General features: G+C 32.4%; 1 pseudogene; it reads right to left on the bottom strand.

The window, feature by feature from the left end:
- Window positions 1–1,145: 1,145 nt before the first annotated feature.
- Window positions 1,146–11,168, bottom strand: LOC113366850 (annotated as a pseudogene).

Genomic DNA, 11,168 nt, shown 5'->3' with positions numbered 1-11,168 from the left:
TTTGCTATAATTTTATATGCTGCTTTATCCTTTGAGGTTACTGTTTGAGAGTTACGTTTTCGATTAAAAATAGAACTTAATTTATTATAAACATCAATTTTATTTATGTACAATGTAATAGTTTTCATAAATTATTTTACAAATATACTTTCTTAACAAAAGCATAATACAGATAGTTGATAACTCATCTCTTACAGTTAAATCATTCTATAAATTTCATCTTGTTAACAATTTTCTACATATGAATCTTATCCATAACATATATAAACTTGTATTAAATACCTATAAGCTATGAAAATAACTATAATTTATGAGTGGTAAGTACAGACAATATGATGATAATATCTTTTAGAAGAACCTAACGATTATGTAATGGTATATATGTATATACGTGCTCGGACATACATATATATATATATATATATATATATATATATATATATATATAAAACATGTATATGTATATTAGGGTGGTCCTTAAAATAGTCATTTTCGAATTTCCTTGCTCCCAGGGGCTCAAATGATTCCAAATAGATAAAAACAATTCTCTGATAGTTTTAGCTCTAAATTAATATTAACGTTTAGATAAAGCGCATTCAAAGTTTTGAATAGAAATAGCATGGAAAATTTTCAAGATTTTAAAAATGTTGTTTCGATATAATTTAGCGAACAAATGAATGAATAAAACTCATTCATTTGTCGCTAAGTATACCTAAATCATTTTTTTTAATTTCAAAATTTTCTCCATGCTCTTTCCATACAAACTTTGATGAATTGCGCTTCATCTAATCGTTAATATTAAGAGCAAAAACTTTCAGAGAATTGTTTTTTATCAATTTGGAACCATTTGAGCCCCAGGGAGCAAGAAATTCAAAAGTGATCATTTTAAGAACCACCAACATTGTATACAGTGTATACATATTATATATTATATAAAGTATTTACACAAATGTGAAAAAACTAACTTCAAAAAACAGAATTTAAAAAGCTTGTGTTAAATTAAATTAGTTTGATTATATTGAACTGACCGGCAATCTTCAGACAAATTCGACTTACAATTTAAGTCGTTATAGTTATATGAACTTGCGTCCATAATTTTTTTGTTTAAACAAAAACTAGCATGACTTTTTATATTTTCTATAAATCTACTGTTCACTTGGGTCCTTGTTATAGTCTACGTACACCCTGACCACTTCACCACTATATTTGCGTTGAGAAGGCATGAAATAGAAATCCGCAGGCATATCCCCAACGTGCTGTTGCTGGTGTCCTTGGTTCCTGTGTGCCCTCCTGTCTTGGGTATAATACCCATTATGCATTCCAGAGTTTCCTAAAGCATGTCCGTGGTTTGTCCTGGGAAGAGAATAAGTGCTTCTGTCTGGTTGCATCTGGTAACTGACTGGCGGCGAGTGTCCTTGCTGGTACCCGCCATGGCTGTAGTTATTATTTGATTTCCCGTTAGATCTTTGTAAACTTCTGCTGTGTTCGTAATAAGGTAGTGTTTGGGTCGAAGATAAAATTGCAGCTGCTGCTTGTTTACGTGGTGGTAGATTTGTGTTGTAAACTTTTGTTGGGGTTCTTGGATGAGCTCCTCCGTTGGTCGGGTGCTTCTCTTCAGTCTCGAAGGCATCAAAAGCGTAGTTGGTGTTGGCTGCACTGTAGTCCTTCCAAGCAGAGTGTGTATTAATTGGTCCTGAACATAGAAAAATGTCCATGTAAAATAAAATATTTAGATGAATTGGTGTGTTTAGTAAAGCAAATATCGACTGCATTCGCTGGCAAATTACCATCATATTGAATCAAAAAATCTCAAAAACATAATTAAGTAAATTGTAATATTTAACTTCCCGTAGGGAAAGTTACAGTAATCCCAAACAAATCGAAAATGAAATTTTTTATATATCTTTACGTTTCAAAGGTTTCTGAACATTTTGGCATACCTTAGAAAAAATGTGTGTATGTGTGTGTGTATGTATGTGTGTGTATGTATGTGTGTGTGTATGTGTGTGTATGTGCGTGTATGGTGTGGTGCGGATACAAATTTTTGTCGACGATTTCGGGAACACGTATAAAGCGATTTGAATAATTTGAAATATTAACAAATGATCAAATTTCATGAAGGCAGGTCTAGCGGTTTTGGAGATCTAGTAGAGAAAGTAAAAAAAGCCAATTGGCGGTCAAAAATGATCATAGACATATGCACATCAAATTATCAGAATTTTATAGATATTTCAACAACAAGTATAAATTGTTTACATTCCTATGGGTTCCGTACCAATGTTCATCGTTAGACGGCGACGCGGCGCTTACGCGCTTCGATTTTTTGTCTCTGTGTAGTTAAAGCAGTACGATTGCTTTGAAAAAAAGTTCAAAATTCCAGAATATTTAAAATAAATTTTTCTTCAAAAGTCTTTTTTTTTAAAAAAGTAATTTTTGTCAATTTATAGTTTCTCGAAAATCTAATTTTTTCAAAATTGTTAATCTTTTTAAAAAAAAAAAGGTACGAAAGGTACGCCCCCACTAGTTTTTACTATTGATTGACCAGCGTTTGAAACATGAAGAAATATAAAATGAGTGACCAAAACATTGAAGTTATTTTTAATACTTTCACCTTTAAATATTTTATTTATTATTTGGGCTAATCATGGTCATAAATGAAACTTGTATCAATCTTGGTATTTTGAATGAATTATGTAAAGTAACTGTTTATGTGCCCAAACAATAGCATGGCACGTCAAATCTTCTATCAAAATCATAAACAAAGTAATTCCTGTCGTATTTACTAGCAGTCGATCGTTCTATTTAAGCAGGTGCGTATTGTACAATTGTGCAACATCAAATAATAAATATGTGCATATCAATAATAAAAATAAATCAAAATTTTACCACAACTTGCATCACCATCACCATCCTGAAACTGTGCAGTACATAACCACCAAACTAACATGCTACTAATAAAATCTTTCAAAGACAACAGGCTCATCATAAGAATAGTCGATGTAATAGAAATATTTTCACATATAAAAAAATAATAAAATAGAAAAAAAATTGCTGATATATTGCATGGGCTATTTTGGGTTTTAGCTATTTTTGTATGAATCAAAATCTCGCTCGTTTTTTATGATTGTGAATGTCTATTTTGATGCATACGTTTTTTATTGATTTCAACTTTTACTTACTGAGTGTGCAAAAACAAACTTGAAAATTAGAAGTTTGGACAGGATATCAAATTTGCTCATACCATATCATATTTTGAATCACGTGATCAGTTTGTAATGAATTTAGATGGAATAAATATATTTGAAATTTTGGTTTTGAAAAACGCTGTATTAGTAAAGGCTTCATGGTAGTTAAACTGAAATCTTATTTGCGAATAAAATGGTAAATCATAGTTTTGCTGTTAGTTGTTTCCAATTTGTACAAAAAGCATAAATTTTAATCAACCCGCAATTTTGATGCTTCCTTTTCTCAGCTTAGCCCAGACAAATAATAAAAACATCTAACAATCAGTGAGTTTGTGAGTTCTACATCAATATAAACACCTTTTGCGCAACTGTTAAACCAAATAGCAAAAAAAAATCCAAAAAAATAAAAAAGCGGACACGCACGTTCTAGTAACTTCCTATAACATTTATTGTTTTTGAAATCATCGCGCTTTTCTACCAGTTGGATTTGAGATGCTGCCTGTACTGTCTTTGATAATACTGTTGTTCGTAAAGACGCTGTTGTTCTGTGAGCAGATCCCGGTGGTTTTGGGCTTCTTGTTGGTGATGATGATGCTGTTGTTGGTAGGATCGCGGCGACCCGGACGAGTCGCGCCCAGGGTGGGTCTGAAGCGGCGAGTTCCAGTAGGACAAGGCCTCGTTTGTATTCGGATTGTAGGCGCCGATAGACGAAGTACTGCGACCGTCCAGAGGTATCGCGTAAACGTGCTGGATTAGGGCAAAATATAAGAGATTGGGTGGGTGGAATTATTCTAGTCGGGGAGGGATTTTCTAAATGTCTCGCATTTTTACAAAACATTATATGGTGGACTTACTCTTAAAAATTTCACGAGTAAAGTAGATGAATTTGGTTCGGTTTCTACGAGATGCGAATGATTCAGAATTTACTTTTCATTCAAAATACATTTTCGTAACGAAAAAAAAATGAATTCGTAAAATATTTCACTAAGATTATGAAATACCTGCTTATTCTAGTTCAGAATTTTCATACCAAATAAAACAAACGCACTTCTAAATCTTGCCTTAATTTTTTTTTAACCCCGAAGAGTAAAAATCGAAGTTGAAAATTTTTACAAATTTATACGTTTCGAAGGTTTCTGAACATTTTGGCATACCTTAGATGAAGTGAAGTAAAGAACTCAGTGTTGGAAATTCAATAAAAAGGGTAAAAAAAAACGTAATTTGACAGTCAAAAATAATCAATATACACATGCGAATCAAATTCAGATTTGTTATAGACATTTTAATAATAAAGCAAATTTTGTTTATATTTTATTTTGTTTATTATATTTGTTTATATTACATTTTTATGGTCTTCCGTACCAATGTTTATCCGTTATTCTGAGTCGCGGCGCTTACGCGTTTTGATATATGTTTCTATGGAGCTAACGCAGCGCGATTGCTTTAAAAAAGTTCAAAATTTATAAAATATTTCAAAACATGAAAAAATCAAATTTTTCAAAAGTCAATTCTTTTTTTTAAATTTTATAATTCCCAAAAATTGCAAACTTTCTAATTTTTAAAAATTTTCTATTTTTTTTTTAAATTTTAATTTTTGGAACGAAAAATTTTAGCAATTTGCCATGCATTACTAGATTATAATTCTTTTAAATATTTTTGATTGAATTGAATCGGATTTGAATAGAAAATACGTGCAATACTGCAGTTTACTGAAAGCTATATGAAAATCTTCAATTATTAAAATCTGGGTAGTTATCACTAGATGATTATTGTCAATTGGTTTTTTATTTAAAAAGTTTACTAAGTAGTTTACATTTTTTTTTAGAAATTTTATATTTAGTAATTGAAATAAGAAAAGACAATATCTGATGATATCGTTTCTTGGAATTACGTATACAGTCACTAGCATTATTTATTTTATCGTCTCAAAATATTTTCTTTATCGATGTACTAAACATCATTTTGATATAATATTTTTGGGATAAATATGAGATTTTCGCAATATGATTCTGATGTCTGTCTTCCATGTGCTTCAGTTGTATCATTTAAAATAACTACATCAAAAACTTCTTCAAGATCTTCAAATAATCTAATTATATGAAAATATTCATTTTGTCAATCAAATTTACCAGTACATAAAATCATTTCCTTATCTATGCATAGAATAATCAAATTTTCAGTCTAATTTGGGATCCAAATTGAGAGATGTTATGAAAATGTAGACGTTGAATAGATTTAATTATAGTAGAATAGATTAATAATACGTTATGAACTTCTACATTTCACTTTTTGAGTAATTATTGCAACAGGTTATAAAATTTATGGCAGTAGTAATTGAGTGAATTTCGTATCACCTTACTATATAATTACTAAATTTTTGTAGAATTTGGCATCATTTTATAGATTTTGGGTTTATGTGCAATTATTTTGAAATAGTTTTCGTGTCTGGATTCAATAACAAGCCAATAACGCCTGAATTCAAATACAAAAATGAACATAATAAGTAAGCTATTATACTATAAACTTATCGTTTACTTTTATCTTCCTACAAAGTTTAGGCTAAAAGAGTTTTAAATAAAAAGTAGAAAAATACGAACCCATAAAAAAGTATTTACAACTGTAAAGAAAGAGTTTATAAAAAAATATTTACAAGAAATCCTAATCGCTTAAAATACTTTTAGAGAGATGGGCGGAGATAAAGTTTGCATTATATACATTAACAAAATATATTATATTATTTACTGTAAAAAAAAACTATGAAACTAATATGTTGTGATTAGTTTACTTAATACATGGTGTTAGTAGGAAATTTTAATCATATCTAACCTTTTGGTTGCTTCCTCCTCTGCTGGTTTTATATATTGTGCAACCTGCTTGAATAATTGCGACCAAAACCAGGGCTGCTATACAACCGAGGACTGAATACAATCTGGTACCAGTAAGTCGGAAAAAGCCACCTCCAAAATCTTCAGAGGATTCCAAAACTGGAGCAGAAGTTACTAAAGAAAAATATAATATAAATTATCCAAAAAATCTTACTAACTCATTTTAAGCAATGATGATAAAGCATCAATTGCTATGACAAATTAATCTTTATGGACTTCTGAACCAATAACTGTTGATATTGCATAAATATACTTACAACTATGGCTTTCGAAAACCAAGAATCCTGGATCAACATTCAAATTTCCAACTTTGCCAGGAGCCAGAGTGTCTCTAATAGCGCTTTTAACTTGTTCTTCAGAATCTGCTACAACATCGACATCATTGCTGACTGGATCCAGGGACCTGCCTTTTTCGTAAGAAGCTTTGTCGAGCAATAAACGCATTTTTGCTATCACAGCTCCATCCAAGCTAAAATAGTAAAAATAAATCTAGACTAAAGTACCCGACTAAATAAAAATTTTGTTAATTTATATGAAAGTTTCTTACTCTTGGAATTCCATTACATCAAGACTGCTGAAACCTGGCAAATGTTCTAGGGGTCCGCGGAATGCACCAGTAACAGTATTTGCAAGTTGATCAAAATCTTCACTATTGGTGTCAGGTGCTGTAAAACCTTCGGCAAGCTGAAGAAGTTTTACTTGCATTGTGTAAACTAGACGAGGTGGAGGTGGACGGGTAGTTGCTTCTTCACGACCGATATCTAGATTAAATTAATAAAATTAATCGTTGGCACATGATACTAAGAGTTCTAATTTACATTAAGAATTTCTTGTTTGTAATACATCTCATATTATTTTATAACTGACCTCTTCCACAACTCTTGATGCAAATACGTTTTTCTGAAACAACTGGAGTTGTAGTATGCCTTCTTGTTTTTTTATTCACACTATTAAAAGCACCTCCATGAACTGGGAACATCATGTATAAGCAATGATCTTCAGTGAAAGATAAATCCTGAAATTGTATAAATGATTTAACCTCTGGATAATAAAATGACGCATCTGAGTACTATAATTATATTACAACAAATTTGCATACGTAAAAGTTATTAAAAATTACAAATGTTAAAGTTGAGACATGTAAACCGTTGGAATTTAACTTCAATGAACTTTGACAAACCTGTGATTTATCTTTGCTAATTCTTTTTCTTGTGAACGATATCGTTGTGACCCCATCTTGCAATTTAGCACTGGTGTTGTAGATATCTTGGGAATCATCAAGCTTTGGCATTCCGTAGCCATTGATCCATGCGTCCATCAAGAATGGGCGTCCACCTTTGTCAACCCACCCTAAGACAGCATCTGTTTGCGACTACAGTGATAAAAAATAGAAATAGTAAAGATTTGTTTGAGCTAAATTGCTTTTGATTCCGAATATCCATTTTTCGGAACATTATTGAAAAATAGTCTTACCATCTTATCGTCATCAGAGAAGCCAACGCCTGTCCAAGTATCTGTATGTGTGGTCTTAATAGTGAATCGCATTGCATCTCCTCGATCTGTGAGTTCCCAAGATGCATGATATTCGCAGGAACCAGCTTTATCTTTTTGTTCTGGGTCACAACCTCGTGGAGTTCCCCATGATCCTCCACAATCACCAATTACTGATGCAGAACCAGAAGAATTTGGTGTGGGTTTTGCTTCATCTAAAACAGAACGCAAATATCATCAACATAAGATATAAATAATTGAAGTAACAATGGTGGTAGCATCTTGAGTTATGATCAGACACTTTGATTCATTCCAAGTTTTTTCATGGTCCACCATTTCTACAGTTTTCTTTATAATTACCAAAGAAGTTAAGTGTCAGAGCTCCTCTTTGACTTCCATGTCCATGGTATTTAAGTTCATCTGCTTTGTAGAAATCTTTCATAGATACCGCTTCTTTTTCAATGCCTGATGGCGGATTATGGACATAATGTCCAAATTCCTACAAGAAACGTACAGTATTGTTAACATATAAATTGGTTGTTTGTTTACATATTGCATTCATTACTTGTCCCCTAGCCCATATGACGTGCATCAACTCCTTCTCGAATGAATGATCTGTTGGTTCTGTAGCTTGTAACTTCTTCCTGAATAGAATTGTTGTCACACCGTCTTTTTCAAAGCCCATGGCAGCAGTCAAATCACTTTTGCCTCCCAGAATGTATCCATTCTTGGTGTCGATCTGTAAAATGCAAGACAACTGTTAATGATCTGTTCCAAGACGACCAAATTTTGTTTCCTGACCTGTCTCTGGTGTAATAGTCCCAAATTCTGCTAGCTGTGCCTCTGGCTGTACCAATTACAATATCTGTACAATCCATAGGACTGAAATCGTGTTTAGGAGCGTAAGAGTCTGATTGAGCTTGAGCAGACTTGCTGACTGGTGCTGATTTGGAAGCTGTATAATTGGATTACATTATGAATTGCATCATTTTATTACTAAGTATTGATGTCAGATATAGAGTTGATAATCATACCACATCTGAAGTGTGATTACTAAGTCTTTCTTGGATCATATATAAAATAATCAAAATCTTTGTTATATCAACTATCAATATGCTGACATCATTACTCTTATCAATTTATATTTTTAACACCTGAGTCTATCAAATCTTAGTTATATGCAAATCTAGTAAATATGCTAAAAATTAAATATATATTTAATACGATGCTTTTATCAAAGAAGTCAGATATTAGTAATACTTTCACTAGGACAGTCTTATAATAATGAAGTATAAAGAAAAACATTAGTACTGTTATACCAAGTTTTAAGATTTTTAAATACCATACTACAATATATGAAGAATATTTACATTATGTACAGAGTAATATTACCTAAGTTAATTATTTTCAAATTTTTAAATCTAGAAGCAATAAATTTTAATATTTCTACTGTTATACCTTTAGCTGTGGTTGACTCTGATTTTGAACTAGGTTCCGGCTCTGATTTAGGTTCTGGTTCAGGTTCTGATTTTGGTTTTGATTTTGGTTGGGTTCCGACGTTGGTTCAGGTTCTGAGCTAGGCTCTGGCTCTGAACTTGGTTCAGGCTCTGAACTGGGTCCGGCTCAGAACTCGGTTCCGGTTCGGAACTCGGTTCTGGCTCAGAATTTGGTTCTGGTTCAGATTTTGGCTCAGGTTCAGAAGCGGGTTCTGAGGTAGGTTCTGAAGTAGCTCAGGTTCAGATTTAGGTTCTGGCTCGGATTTAGGTTCCGGTCTGCGTTTGGTTCACTCGTAGGCTCCGGTCTGCGTTTGGTTCCGAGCTTGGTTCTGGTTCAGCAGATGCTGGTTCGGGCTCAGAACTTGGTTCTGGTTCAGAGCGGGTTCTGGTTCAGCGCTCGGTTCAGCAGCCGAAACTGGTTCGGCATCGTGGAAGTCAATAAATGCTGTTTTGGATTTTCTGATGCCCTCTTGTGGTTCGCTCAAGTTTTCTGTTGAAGGCTGAGTAATTGTATAGGATTCGCCCCAATCGGTTTCGGAACTTGGGACGCACAGAAGAACCTGATGGACGCGATAAACGTGCAATAGATTTCACCACAATAAAAATAAAACTGTGCTTCTCAAGGATAAGGGATACAAATTGAATATTTGAAAAAGTTAAGGTATCTTATCGTATACTATTTTTAGTACCAAAAATGGTTCTGATGATATGAATAGTCTGACTCATCTATATTTTCTTTTAAAGTAGAATTATCACCAGCTAAAATTAAGAAACACTTTTCAAAGAAAAAAATCAATTTCTTCATTTACTACGTTATTGCGATGGATGTTGTAAAATTTAGATAGGTTTAAAATATTATCCATGTATATATTACATTTATGTGGTGCAAATGCACGTATTTCCTTAAGTTTGCCTATGGTTATTTTTCATAATTACGTTTCTAATTTATTTGCAATAACTAAATGACTAAATAAAATTCCTCTAATAATCAGAATACACAAGAGTCATCAAAATTCAGTCTAGTCTTAAGCTAAAATATCTGTTTAGTTAAATCAATCTGAAGATCCCAAAATTAGTATTTAGAAGTACTTATATAGATAAACATCCTTCAGTATTATTAGAGAGCAAATAGTAAGTTGGTGCAAATATATCAAAGTGCTCAGTCTATATAGTGTGAGGTGAAAGGTGTCTGTGTTATGTACACCGCTATTACTCAATTTTTCATTTAGCTATTAAATCAAACTTCTAGTTATGAGAACCTAAACTAATTTTGTATAAAATAATGGATACGAACCTTCTGCTTCACGCTTTCTGCGACCTGAAATAAAAAAATACCGTAAATACGTTTTTATATTTTTAAAATTGTATTATTAAACTATTAACTTCATCATTTGGTCCTAAAACCAGAGGCGTACTATGCCTAGTAAAGTTCCTCAATACAAAAGTTGTTTGGAGATCCTTAGGAAGGATGATAGTACCACAACATACAAAGACGTATGATAGTATAGATAATATATATCTAATATATAAATTAAAAAATATATATATAACCACGTTCATAAATAATACTGCATCCTAAGTTTTGATCATGTAATTAAAAATATTTAATTTTTTCTACTAACCGTGCCTGGTACTGACTCTATAACTGACGCTGGTTTGCACCGTGACATCTGGTTCTGAAGTTAGTTCTTCATTGGCAGCAGGTCTGGCCACACGTTTCGTCTTGGTTTTTTCACCACTGTGTGGTTCTGGTTCTGCAGTAGGTTCACTAGTTGGTTCAGGCTCTGGTTCGGCGCTTGGTTCACTTGTTGGTTCCGGTTCTGGTTCTATTATAAAATCATAGTGATTATTAATTATATGGAACTAGAAACATGAACAAAGAACTAACATGGAAGTAACAGATAGTTAAATTGTTCATTTTTTAAAACCAATAAATTGCAGACTATAGTAAATTTGTATAAAGTTTTTCATATAAATGCATTTTATCCCGAGCAGGTGATTTTCTAATCCCGTGTTCTCGGTTCATTAGAATTTTCTCAAGCAGAACAATAAGATTGTTTTGTTTGTATAGTAACAATGTTACTGATTGCTGCATTACAAAACTCACGCAT

The sequence above is a fragment of the Ctenocephalides felis genome, unplaced genomic scaffold (assembly GCF_003426905.1).
Source record: "Ctenocephalides felis isolate EL2017-DRISC unplaced genomic scaffold, ASM342690v1 CF-g0.4_SCAFFOLD_01170, whole genome shotgun sequence".
Taxonomy (NCBI): Eukaryota; Metazoa; Arthropoda; class Insecta; order Siphonaptera; family Pulicidae; genus Ctenocephalides; species Ctenocephalides felis.
This window is presented reverse-complemented; position numbering and strand designations above follow the sequence as displayed.